Source organism: Nomascus leucogenys, chromosome 16 (assembly GCF_006542625.1).
Source record: "Nomascus leucogenys isolate Asia chromosome 16, Asia_NLE_v1, whole genome shotgun sequence".
Taxonomy (NCBI): domain Eukaryota; kingdom Metazoa; phylum Chordata; class Mammalia; order Primates; family Hylobatidae; genus Nomascus; species Nomascus leucogenys.
Genome location: NC_044396.1, coordinates 39,835,942 through 39,850,804, shown reverse-complemented (window position 1 = coordinate 39,850,804; position 14,863 = coordinate 39,835,942).

Below are 14,863 nucleotides of genomic sequence, written 5' to 3'. Positions count from 1 at the left end.
ACTAATACATAATAATTCCAAAGTCCTGAATTACTACACAACCACAGAACAGTTAGTAAAATAAGAAAGTTTAACATTGGCAAAATCTTGTAATGAAGTCACAATCTACATGCAAATTTAGGCACGCATCTCATGATATACTGAAATCAGCCCATATCACAAGTACTGTATACCATGTGTCTTATGTCATAGTTCATAAAGCAATTCTCTGCAACTGAGTGTTTTGCAAAATGTTGACATATTCTCAGAATAATAGTCTGAGTTAAATATATTGAACATCATTAGAAATTTGCATTCACCATATGTTATTTTATTTTATTTTTCACTGTATTATGGAACATACATATCTTTGCAAAAACCTATGCTAACCTGTGCACCAGTATTAGAAAATTCACATCTCAATATACCATTGGACATCTGTGCCTTTAAAATGTTTTTATGTTCCAAATTGAATCTACCTATGACACAGACATATACTCAATAAAAAATATCTGGTCATCTTTTAAACCAATATATTCAACAAAAAACATTAGCCTCCTGTGATTTTTTTTTAACTTAATAATTAACACTGGCTAAGCAGAACTTTTGTGAACATTTTGAATTTGAGCCCAGAATGAAGGTTTTTCCAAGGTTAACAGCTTGTTTTGTTTAGCTTTTAAACAAGGGCAGTCTTCCAGGCTAGCTTTCCTCTGAATTGAATACAAGGAAATACATTTATTAGGATATATGCAGTTTCTTCCAATTCAATCACCCAGGATGCTCTGTAATTGTACCTCATAAAAGAATAAATGATGTTCTTCTTTTTCATTGCATGTTTTAGTACGTGTGTGAAGGATGAACAGCCAGAGTCTTGTGGTAGCTCTTCTATTCACTATTTGCTAAATTACAGGTGGTGTGGCTGTAGAGAATCATGGTGCCTGGGTAGCTAGTGTTGATAGTCCCCTCTTTCTAAAACTGAACTATTTCTATCTTACTAGGGGCTCCCATGAGCCAGTGTTCTCCTTCAAGGACACCTCTTCTTTTATAAGCAGATAAGTTATAAATAAAAGCTTGTTTAGAATTAACTCACTTTTTTGTCATTCCTTCTCTCTCATCATCCCAATTTCTTCTGCTTCACAAAAAATAGCTTTGGCTTCCTACAAATCTGAACAAGCAATCACTTGCTTAAAGTTATAGTCTTCACGGCTGAGAGAAGTGAAATTGACTGCATTTTTTTTTTTTTTTGCAAATGGCCCTCAAAGGCCCTACAAAAAAGAGGCTTTAGTCGTTTTGTCCCATGGTTGATAGACTATATTCTTGGCTCTGACCTTGTCCCACCTGTGATCATGTCGCTACAAATTAAATATCTTCATTTTATCTCTGAATATGAAGAGTGAACAGCTGTTCACCTGGCGTCAACAGAAAGCTAGAATTTTAGCATTAAAAAAATTAAAATGAAAACTCTTAATTGCCTTTATGTGTCCTCTGGTGGCAAAATTCAGGAAGAAAATGAGTGACACAATAAGTTTTTGTGAAGGCCTGCCAGGAAATAGCTAGAGGTGGGTACAGGTGGGATTAGGAGGGGGAGCTGACATGTTCGTCCATGGCACTTTGTTCTATTTACTAAAAAGAAGTTCAGGGGCAGTTCTCAATATGAAGACATAAACCCGATGTAGGGAAAGGCCAAAGAAAGCACTCCTGAGGGAACCTGGTACAAAGTTTGGGGACTGTACTAATTTGCATTCCCACCAACAGTATATAAGTGTTCCCTTTTCTTCACATGAATGTTAACATCTGTTTTTATTTTTTTTTTCTTTAAGAGATAAAACTGAAACTACCATTCAATCCAGCATTTCCACGACTGGGTATCTACCCAAAAGAAAAGAAATCATTATATGAAAAATATGCTCGCACTCACATGTTTGTGCAGTGCTATTCACAGTAGCAAACTCATGGAATCAACCTAGGTGCCTATCAAGAGATGATTGGATAAAGAAAACATGGTACCTATGATGGAATACAATGCAGCCATAAAAATGAACAAAATCATGTTTTTTGCAGCAACACAGGTGGAGCTGGAGGCTGTAACCTGAGTGAAATAACTCAGAAGCAGAAAACTAAATACTGTGTGTTTTCACTTATAAGTGGGAGCTAAACTACGGGTACACATGGACACAAAGATGGAAATAATAAACACTGGGGATTCCAAATTGGGAGAAGGTGGGAGGAGAACGAGGGTTGCAAAATTACCTTTTGGTTAAAATGTTTACTATTTGGATAATGGGTACACTAGAATCCTAAACCTCATCATCATGCAACGTATGCATGTAAGAAACCCACACATGTACTCCGGAATCGAAAATAAATAATAAATAAACAAAGTGCAGGGAATTCAGAAGTGGCCTTTACTTCCTCCTATGTCCAGTCACAGAGCAGGTAGTGAGTTTTAGAAGCCACTGTGTGAGCTTCCAGGAGCACAAAACTCTTCCCTTGCCATGCACTTCTGGCCTCCTGGGAGTGCTTTAAGGCATAGCCCACAATCCTACTGTGGAAGAGCATTGGGTCTTACCACTCTCTCTAGGGGCTCCGCCAGCCTAAATGTCTGCAGAGGGTGTGCAATCAGCAGCAGCTGGGTGACACGGTGAGTGCTTTGGAGCTCAGCCAGTCAGCCTCACTCTCAGGCCACCCTTGGCTTAGGAAAAGATGAGTTATCCTTAGTGAGGGGAAAGTACAACACTTGGGTAGCACGAGGTGATCTTAGACGTATTCTTCACCTTGCTTTCTGTCAAACCTATTCTGCAGGCCCTATTATCTTCTAAATTGGGGAGGATAGCAGGGCCTGCAGTAGACGCTGGTTAGGAAAACTGCAGAATGCCTGGAACAGTGCCAGGGATTTACTGAGTTCTGCATCAGCGTTTGTAACATGAATGTTGCATGTCCTGGATGATGAGATAGAGGATGGGGCAACACCTACAGACATGTGGCTGAGGGAAGAGTTGGAGTCTCTGAGTGCTCCTGGGCAGCATCTTGCACTCCTCGCCCAAGCCCTGCCCTCCACTGGGACTTCAGCTTATTATAGGTGCTATCAGAAATGGGTATTTGGCTGCTTTGTTTTGTTTTGGCTAATTTATCACTAATCGCTTAGCAAAGTACTATTTAATAACACAAGAAAATATAGCTTTTTAGGTGGCAGTTTACTTCCATTGTTTTAAAATATTGCATTAGGTTAATAAAAAAATTAACATTTGCAACTCTTATCTCCTAGTATCTCAAGGTGATATCAACACAAAATTACTTTTAAAATTTCTTAAGAAAATCACTAGAAAGTTTTAAAGAGAAAAAGGAAATTCCAGCTCCCTCTGAAGCATTGGATGCCTGGACTCCGGGGTGATGTGAGCACAGTTGTGTAGATGCCATGCGAGGATGGAGGCCCCCTGGCCATCCCTCTGCTGTGTGGGTGGGGGGCAACGTCAGCGCTTCCGTTTGTATCAGGAGCCATTGACTCACGGAGTACTCAGAATAGTTCACAACAAATGCCTAAGAGATTATGTGACTCATCTGAAGTTTCACAGGCCTGGAGATATAAAATAATGATTCAAAGACGCACAGGCCCGCGAATGTGCTGCCATACCATGGAAGGCTGTTGCATTGGGAATTCCCACAACCCAGATCAATGGCCCTCACCCAATTTTGTGGAGGGTGAATACCACCAGAACAAAAAAACTAATTAAGCATATGGGCTTCAAAGACAATCTTCTTTGAGTCTCTTGCCAGAAAAGTATTTGACTAGATAAAATTCTTGCTTTATATAACAAATGCAATGTTTTGGCAAGTCAAGATCTTCTATAAGTCACAAATACATAGAAGTGAGAAGGTGATGAGAGGAATCCACCTTGTTGGAGAAGAAGTGGAGACGTTTCCTAGAAAATGAAGGGAGAGATTGAGAGAGAGAGAGAGAGAACAGAGATTGAACTTATAGGTCCTGAGTAACCCCTAACCCCCAACACCCATGGCCTTGTTGTAGGATGGAGCTGGGTGTACAGAAAATAGAAACCCAGAAAAGAGAGAAGTGGAACCCCAAACACAGTGAAGAGTAACTGAGCTCTCCAGTGTGCAGCCTGGAATATAACAAGCCAGTTAGAGAGGTGCTGGCATCCACACAGCTGCTAAGTTGTATTTTAGAAGAAGCTGTGATGAGTCTGGGATGCTGAAGTCCTGGAGGACTTGTAGGAACTGTGAGGATGGATCTCTGTGGTTTTGGAATATGAATATTTCCAGACTGGGTCCCAGTAAAATGCTGGCAGCAGGGCCAGATGATGCTGGGAAGATCCAGATGATAAATGTCCTAGGCCCTGAAGGTGGAGACAGGGTCTGAGGACCTCTCTCCCATGCTGTCCAAGGGCCTGCCCAAGTAACTTGCCACTGACTGGGTACTATTAGGGAGACAAGAAAAAAAGTCTTTTGAAAGACTAATTACCCCAAGGAATTTGAAGTTAAAACAGACAGCTTTAAACTGAAAAAAAGAACAACAAACAAACATACAAAACAGTTACGTATGTCTAAGGCAAAAGTTAAATGTTACATTCACATTTATCTCATTATTTCCTGTCTGTACCTCTACCCAGCATAGTGATTATGGAAAGAAAGATTAGACAGATCAGTAAGTTAATTGTTGGAGGCAAGGCTACATTTCCCTCCTGGAATATCAGAATATCCAGGGATACTGGCAGCACTGATATATGCAGTACCCCTGTCTTTTATCTCTATGGCAGTCCTTTGAAATAAAACTGCCTAAGCTCTAAGGACAGCCCATGCATGCATTTTGTTTGACTTTCATAGATGTAGCAGACACCAAGCTTACAATCAGAATTTGAAGTAACTGTTAGAATTTAAATATTAGGAATTTCATAAATATTAGAATGTAAATATTAGGAATTTCATAAATACATCTGGATTACAGGTTTCTGCTCACATAGTAAGAATACCTGAATAACAAGTTCCTCTTTTAAACATAATGTTAACTCTCTAGTGAATGTCTGAGATCCACACCCCTCAATTGCCACACTCCCCATGGGACCAGTGGGCTTTTTGGTTGATGATTTCTGCTCTATAGCTGCAAAGGTTTTAGCTTGTGTTACAGCTATGATCTTGGGGTAACTGCATAGCTGTGTTACAGCTATGATCTTGGGGTAACTTTGGTGTGAGTTTTGCTTCTCGGCCCCCAAGTCCTCAGAAGATATTTGGAAATTCCTGGAGACATTTTGGTTGCCGCAACAGAGGATGATGCTATTTTCATCCAGTGGGCAGAGGCCATGGATGCAGCTAACCATTCTGCAAGGTACTGGCCAGACCCCTGTAAAAGAGACATCGTCGCAAAGTGTAAGTAGTACTGAGGTAAGAAACCCTAGGTTCTAGCAGACAGAAGTGGAAAAGACTTGCCTGAAATTAAAACATTTCTAGATACAGTATTAACAACATGCCCTGTTTCTATGACATGATCCTGATTGTTTTCTGTAGATCCACAAAACACTACCTCTGTTATTCATTCAACAAACATTCATTTGTGCATCACACGTGAGCAACACCCATTGAACAAAGATGAACTAAACCCATTTCATGTCCAGGTTGTTCTCAAGGAAAATGTAATTTAGAATAATAAATGACTTTTGGAGTTATCTTACACTTAATTTTGGAGAAGTGGGTAGGAAAGGTTATTTCTACTAATTTAAAAATTAGTTGTACTTTCTGTTTATCAAATAGTCGAAACTATTGAGGGATTTTTTTGGAATGATTGGTAAGAGGTTGCTTCTATCTGGAAGGAATTTGAGAGCTGAAATCTCTGGAAGTAGCTGCAGACTCAAGGGAATGGGTCCTTCTCGCACATCTGCCCTCTTGAGTATGGGGCAGTGAAGAAGCTACTTAAGTTTATACCTCATCTATGAGCTCCCTCCTAAATTTCAGCCTCTACCTCTGGGTTTCTCCAGTGACTCCTACTCAAGTACAAAACCTCAATTCCTTCTTCCTGAATTCTCTGTAGGTTATGAGCTACTTCTTCTCCCTAGCCATCTTTAATTCTCTCACCCCAACACTTCAACCAAATTGAGAGTATTTCTTTTTAAGATATCCTAACAGGGCCTACAGTGCTTTAACTATTTCTATTCAAAATAACATTCAGGCAGTGTGCAGTGGCTCATGCCCACAATTCCAGCACTTTGGGAGGCTGAGGCAGAGAATTGCTTGAGGTCAGGAAATCGAGGCTGCAGTGAGCCATGATCACAGTGCTGTACTCAGGCCTGGGTGACACAGCAAGATCCTGTCTCTAAAAAAAATAAATAAATAATTAAAAATAAACAAAAACAAAATCAAATTTATCTTTTTTTCTAAGTGAAGCTTTTCAAATTTTACAATTTCTATCAGAAACATTCTTCTATTAATGCAATCTCAAAATCTGAAATGAATGCAGTAACATTTATCAACTTCCTTTATTTCTTATTTCAAATGAGTTGTCACATTTTGTCAATTTTTTTAAGATGTATACAAGAAATATGTGCATGTCTAACAAATTTTTAACCTCCATTATGGGCAGTTATTTTAAGATTTGTGTTAAAAAAGAAAAATATGGGAAATTATATGATGGGTATATTTGGGTAATGGTTACACCAAAAGTCAAGACTTCACCATCACACACTATATCCATGTAACAAAACTGTACTAGCACCCCTTCAATTTATACAAATAAAAAATGAATACATTAATTTAAACATAAATACAATAAAGTTTTAAAATTCCCATACTGTTGTATAGTTTCCCAAGTGTATGTTTGAACTGAATAATATTGGATGAGTATTGGCAAGTATGGCCAAATAAATATAAAAAATAATGTTTTAAGGTATTTTTGTTAACTATAATTTTTAAATATTATGATTTTTCTTAATGTCTTTTCAGAAGATTGGAGGAGAGAATTAACATATATAGTGTATTTACTATAGAGTTTACATGATTTAATCTTCACAAACCCCAACAGGTTTTACTACCAACATATTCAAGATAAGGAAACCAGACTTTGTGATATAAAGCAACATGCCAGAGGCCTGAAGAGTCCTGAAGAGTTGAGGCTCAAACAAGTTTCATTGACTTCAAAGTCCACGATCTTTCTACAGTGGAACGAAGTACAAAACACAGAAATCTAATAAATGATTGATTCTTACACTAGAAATCACTGGAAATATATACATTTCCATCCTTAAAAAACAACAACAACAACAACAACAAAACAAAAGTTCCCTGGAATCAGAAAGACCAGGTCTCTACAATGAAGATATCAGTGTAAGCATTTCCATATAGTCTGCATTTGAATGTAAATTTCTGACAATTCAAAAGCTCCAAAGATCTTTATTTTTAAGATCAAATTTATTTTCTCAAATATATTGTAAAAAAGACTAAAATAATCTTTTGCCCAAGTTGTATATTTAGAGGAATACCTAGACTTATCCAAATGCTTCATCCAAGCCACGACCTCTACCTGTGTCAGGTGGGCAGGCTCTGGACCCCTAAGAGGGGTCCAGAATGCCACTGTCCCCAGAGGGAGAGTATTTGGATTTGGTCAAACTCTCAATGAGAGTGTGGTTGACTCTGGCTAATAGATATTTTGTTTGTATTTTGATATTAATGTCTACTAGAGAACGTGATCACTTTGGTGATGACAGCAAAGCTAATCTTTACATACCCAGTTAGGGTTTTTGACTTGCCCCATGAACACTTTAGTGGTCTTTAGAGACTATCAATTACTATCCCAGGAGGGTGCCTTGCTTGCCTGCCTGTTGGTCTAGGTCTGCTCCCTTCTTGCTAAGTTGCCTTCCATTCCTAGGGCCAAAAACATTTGCCAATTAGCATCGATAAGGCCTTATTAAAATCAAATGTTAGAAGGAACAAAAACCACTTTCAGTCTTGGTAATATTTTTAAGATATTTTGTTTTGTAATCAAAAAGTTAATATATGTTCATTATTTAAAAAATGCGTGAAGATGCATTGTTACACACTAGATATTGTAGACGATTTAAACCTTTCATGTCTCAGTGACCGAGGCTGAATTTTGTTTTGGAAATAAAATAGTAGCACACCTCAGCTCATTTGAAAAGAATCCATCAAAATGTATGAAAGACTAAATGAAAATTATTAAAAATTTCTGCTTCAGAGGTTAAAATGTTAATGTTTTCAGGCTTTACTCTGAATATCATATTCTTTTTAAACTAAATTTGGATTGCATTTTTAAGTTGTGATATCATAAGACTATCTATGTGATAAGACTTTGTAAATGTATATTTGTACATGTATTTTTCTATGGCCCACAAACTGAAAAAGTTTTTCCTTTTTTTTTTTTTTTTGAGACAGAGTCTCACTCTTGTCACCCAGGCTGGAATGCAGTGGCAAAATCTCGGCTCACTGCAACCTCTGCCTCCCAGATTCAACTGGTTCACCTGCCTCAGCCTTCCAAGTAGCTGGAATTACAGGTGCCGACCACCACACCCAGCAAATTTTTGTATTTTTAGTAGAGATGGGATTTCACCATGTTGGCCAGACTGGTCTCAAACTCCTGACCTCAGGTGATCCTCCCGCCTTGGTCTTCCAAAGTGCTGGGATTACAGGAGTGAGCCACTGCACCCGGCCAGGTTTTTACATTTTTGAATGATTGAAAAAATCAAAGAAGGTTATATTTCATGACACATGAAAATTATATGAAATTTGAATTTCCATGTCCATAAAGTTTTATTAGAATACAATATGCTCATTCATTTATATATTGTCAATAGCTATCTCTGCATTCTAGTAACAGAGTTGATGCACGGGCCACAAAGCCTACAGCTTTTATTAACTGGTCCATTACAGAAAAAGCTTAGCAAAATTTGCTCTAACCTCTTAGATTTAAGAAAAATACTGGGCATTATGACTCATCTTCTTACACTCAACTGGCAATCGGACCAGGAAGAATCCTTACATAGTAGTCACTTTAGAACTTTTATTTTCAATAAAGAAAGCTCAAGCACCCAATTTTTCAAATAAGAAAAGGCATACATGACTACCATACTATTTGGTAGTGATTATAACTTTGACAGCTAGAAGATGAGATTTTCAGCTGATTTTGCAGTGTTGTGCAACCATTCATCTAGAATATCTCTGAAGAATAAAAATAATGCCTCCCCTCGGATACCAAAACCTAATTATGTACATGATAAATGACAGTCTTCAAAACATGATCTTTTTGGTGATAAATACCTTCCAAAGAATTTATAAAGCTTAGAACACAATATTTTCTCCCAGTCATGGTTTGGTATTTTCAAGGAGTGTATAGAATTAAAATGATGCTGGGAAAGGGTAGTTGAGGAGATGCAGAACATTATCCCATGTGTGGATGACAGAGACCCTGGTTGTCTTCTAAGTATAAAGCCCGGGTCTTCAACCAGAGGAAAAAAGGTGTTAGGGATGAGGTGACTTGTAAGAAACTGTCAATCCTTTGTTTATTTTTTAATATAGCAAAAGGTGGGTCAAAATCATGCAATTGTGAAAAAAGTTATGCAATGTATTTTTCATTTTATTTCCATATACCTTTTAATTTTTAGAAACTTTCCCCTGGGTTCTAATAATTTTTATGAAAATCTTGGTTTTTAATCTTGTGAGATCTTTATTTTTCAGAGATATTTTTGCAGAAAGCTGAGGGTCCCTGGATACATTAAAAGGAAGAAAATCATTGATTTTGAATAGAAATTAATTTAATAGGGCTGGGCACGGTGGCTCACGCCGAGGTGGGCAGATCATGAGGTCAAGAGATCGAGACCATCCCAGCTAACATGGTGAAACCCTGTCTCTACTAAAAATACAAAAAATTAGCTGGGTGTGGTGGTGGGTGCCTGTAGTGCCAGCTACCTGTAGGTTGAGGCAGGAGAATGGCATGAACCTGGGAGGAAGAGGTTACAGTGAGCCAAGATTGTGCCACTGTACTCCAGCCTGGGCAACAGAGCGAGACTCTGTCTCAAAAAAAAAATAATAATTAATTTAATATTAATTAAATTTCTGGTATCACACAGACCTTGAATGTCTTCAAGAAAAAATAGGATTAATGAATTAAAATGTAAGGAAGAGAAAGTCAAAAGGACAAACATAGCATGGCTGACAGCTTGGCTGGAAAGGCTGAAATGGCTAGCACAGGAAATGTCTTTGTGCACGTTGGCAGTGGACATGCCAACAGTGCAGGGAAATTATTAGAGAAGGGAGGAATTCAGAGAGGCGTGAGGAGAGAAGGGAGAGACGACAATGGCATTTAAAAGGTGAATGAGTTGAGAAAACAAAGAAGAAATTTATTAACAAAATTACTCAAAAGTATTTTGAAAATTCCGACCAAATTCATACATACAACCATGAGATTACCAAATTACATGGAATCCTGTATTTAAATGTCTAGTTTTATTCCTGATGTGTTCAAATTTTGGACTTTACTTGCCAATGCGCTTCAGGCACACACTACTGTGGACACACCTCTAGGTGAGCAACTTGGGCTTATCTGTCATTGCAGAAATGGCAAAATAGAAAGAAGAAACCAGAGTTGGATTGACATTTTGCTTTCCCAACTATTTTAGGTAAACTTTGACTGGTCACATTTCAAATCTCGTTAGCCTGCTTCACCAATTTTGGTTTCGCTATTTTGTGTGAAGCAGGATTCCAGTGGTCCAGATCCCCAGTTCTTAGCACACATAAAATTTATAACGTAAAGCAAGTTGGTGGTGGTGGTGTAAGTAGAACACATGTCATTTGATGATTGCTGTAGCACGGCAGATTGTTAACTTCCTTAACAACTTAAAGAGATATCTGCAATTACTAATAATATTAACTAAAGTTTGTAAAGTTGACCAAAGTTGTGAGTAGATTCAAAAAATTAATATGTAATGAGCACAAATTTGGTGGCCTTTTTCTTCCTGTCAAATCTACCAAATCACTTTTCATAATTATCTCCAGATTCACTGGTTTGCTAGGAGGACTCACGGGACTTAGTATTGAGTCTTATGACTATGATTCATCACAGCAAGCTGATACGAAGCAAAAGCCAAAAAGGGAAGAGACAGGGGAAAACAGGCACTAACTTCCAAGAGTCCTTTCCCAAGGAAGTCAAACAGAATGTGCTTGATTCCCCCAGCAATGAATTGTGAATATGTGCAATATTTTCCACCAGGTGAGCTTATTAAGAAGCCAATAACCAGGGTTTTTAATGGAGGCTGGTCTCGAGGTACCCTTTGCTTAGCACCTTCCAAATTTAAGACTCTCATAAGGAAAATAGGAATTTGGCATAAACCACACTGTTAATACAAGCAAGCTAGGCAAGTGAACGTCCTCCTGAAATCTAAGTTCTCAGATCTAAGTCACTCAAGAGCCAATCTTGTGAACAGGACAGCCCCCAGGCCTGCCATGTTAACTCTTTTCTACACAACCATTTAATAGGGTAACAGAAATATCTGTAAGGAGATACGTCTAATCTCAGGTAATTCAAAATTTAGTGCATCTTAATTGCATTTATCTTACTCACGTTCCTTCAGTGGTCATGATCTATCTTGTGAATGTTGTTGCTGGACCCCTGCCAGCAGATGAACTAAATGTTTTACTGGGGCTTGAGAAAAATATTTGATCTTCTAAGTTATGTCTGTTTTTATCTAAAAAGAAGAAAGCAATTAAGCTTCTCTATTATTTAATGTATAGTTTGACACCGGTGACTTTACTTCTTTTTAATGACCAGCATATCATGTTTCATGTGTTACGTGAGGCACACCTGGGAAGAAGGGGTCTTGCGCAAAGTGGAGGTATTGGCAGGTGGTGAACTTTCACTTATTTACCTATTTTGGAATATCATAACACAATGTATTTTATGTATGCTAGGTGGACAAAATTATCTAAATTAAAATATCATAAAATATGAAGGAGAAAAAAATGCATTGTGTCAAGAAATCCCGAAATAAGTATATGAATAAAGTAAGTATAAAAGGACAACTAACACCTCATCTGTTCATAGCAAGAACTATTTGGTTTGACTATTTCATGAAAAAATACTAATGATCTAATTATATCTGACAAAGTAAGGGCAAGAAACAGTCTGAAATATAAATATATATTAATACTTTCTGTATAGCTACTGTTGAACTAATGGATAAGTGTCTAGAATTATCATTTACTGGTGGTTTGAAATCAAACATGCATTGGGAGCATGTTTAAAATTATTTTACCTCTGGGATATGCAGTCAGACTATTTGACTGTAGTGAAGCATCATGTGCAGACATTATAATGTTTTGTTTAATATCTTCCTCTGTTTCTGTTTGGGAGGAAAACATTCCGGCCATATCTCCTTCGATACATAAGTAATCATTGATTTTGTTTCACCACCACCAAGGTATTTTCCTTGGCATTAATGATTCTAAAACCATCACATCAGTCTCTTGTAGAAATAATAAAAAGTCCACCTCTAGCGAAATCAGCCCTAAAGCAGGTAATCTCTCTATAACCACTGACTGGATTATGGCTCTTGTCTTTAGTGAGCTCTTCCATTTTCATACTGTCAGACAAATTAATTAAATTTACAGATTGGTCTGCTGCATTAGTCTGGGTTTTTAGATGATGAATTTTATATTACATCCTATTTCTCTGGGCACCGGACATAAAATAGTGAAAAGGACATGGTTCTTGCCTAGTAGTGGAGGAAGACAAACATATACACAGACAATTTTAATAGAGTGTGATAGACTCTATGCCAAAAAGTGCTAGTGGGTTCAATAAAACCCCACCAGATGAGTAAGCTTTAATATGTATACTTAATCATTTTAAAACTGTCCAGAGATGTATTTAAAAAAAAAAAAGTAGCCACCAAATCTCAAATCTCAATAGAATGTTTATGGGATAACTCTTTATCACCCTGAGTATATCCATCTAGAAAAAGTAAATTTAAAAATGACTTCAAATCACTTCTAGCTTGGCAGGCGAAAAGAGTTCCCAAGAGATAATTTTAGTCCTATAGTTAGTTGCCTTTTCCACCACATAAAGCTGTAATATTTTCAAGCATGTTTTTACTACCTTTTCTGCTTGCTAACTCCTTGTTTTTCTTCGTATGAAGTTCTCTAAGCTAACAAACTGCTTTACGTATTCTGTAGATCTGGTGAATGCTTCCACTCAGGCAAAGGAGTCTCCATTCACAAAATTCACACCTTAGAGCCACACCGAGTGTGCTAGCCTAATAGTGGTTGCGTACATGAAAGAATATGGGCAAAACCACATTTAAATTACAGCAGCAACAGAAAATGATATAGAACGTATTTGCAATTATAGAAAAGGTAGAGGCACATGGAATTAAAGGCAATGGTTTAGAAACTGATTAAAGATGAAGGCTATTCATGATTTAAAGTAGTCTTTCTCTTTCAAAAATAGAGAAATTTGCCTGGGTGCGGTGGCTCACACCTGTAATCTCAGCACTTTGGGAGGCCGAGGTGGGCAGATCAGGAGGTCAAGAGATCCAGACCATCTTGGCCAACATGGTGAATCCCCATCTCTACTAAAAATACAAAAATTAGCTGGGCGTGGTGGCGCATGCCTGTAGTCCCAGCTACTCGGGAGGCTGAGACAGGAGAATCACTTGAACCCGGGAGGCGGAGATTGCAGTGAGCGGAGATTACAGTGAGCCGAGATCATGCCACTGCACTCTAGCCTGGCGACAGAGAGAGACTTCATCTCAAAATAATAAATAAATAAATAAATAAACAAATAAATAAATAAATAAATAAAATTTTAAAAAGAGAGAAATTCTGGATAGATGCCAGCAGTATTGGTGGTATAGTTATGTTTCTTTTTTTAAATTTTATTATTTTTTAAATTGTCTTGAATCTCTAAAATGTCAAAATGACTGGATAGTAAAAACAAAACCACAGGACTTCATTTATTAAAAAAATGATAATCTAGGTGACACGATATTGTCACAAACTTTAAAGCAGAAATGGATAGAGAAATTCACCAACAACCTTAACACCTGCCTGCTATGAGTGTCTGTGCAGAAAGAATCAAAAGGGAGAAATTATGTGGATTGTAAACCTTAGAACTAAATATAACTAAAATCCCACTCTTATTAAATAAAGAGTGGGGCAGATACAGTAGCTAAAACTGGGATGAATTTTCACAATCCGAAAGCTGTTGAGTTCAATGGGTCCAATGTAGAGAGAATTGAAGGGCCCAAGTTTCTAACCTCTATGAGCTCTCAAAACTGATGAACCAGGGCTACCTTTCAAGGCTTCGCACTGAGTAGAAAGTACTCAAATTGGAAACAAGGTAAGTAGGACAGAGATGTTGAAACAAAAGAAAGTGAAAGCTCAGAAAAGAAATAGGTCCTGGGAACCTCAAAAAACAAGAAAACAAGAGAAGAGAGGGCTCTGAGAAGTTAAATAGCTGTTCTGTGTATCACCTCATGTTGAATTCAGGAAAACAAAGTTTACGTAAAGATTGAGTCACAGAAAAGTGTCAATGTCTAATTCTACACCGAGTCATTTAAGAAGAATGACAGAGCATTTCTGAGAATGATACCAGGAAGACTTTCCTATAAAACAGGTAAAAATGTCACCTACTGTTTCAAAAGGCGCTATAGCACACTTAGAAAATGATGAAAGACAGAAAAGAAAACAGCAAAATTAGAAAAATGCAAGAATAAAATATTTCAAAAAATTTGGAAATTAGAGAAAAGAAAATTCAATATGAAGAAAAAGCCAAAAGGAACATAAGAAAAAATAAACATAATGGGTAATGTCTTAGGAGAAAAATAAAACAAACAGAAGAAAAATAAGAAAGTTAAAAAAAGAATTAAGGGACTTC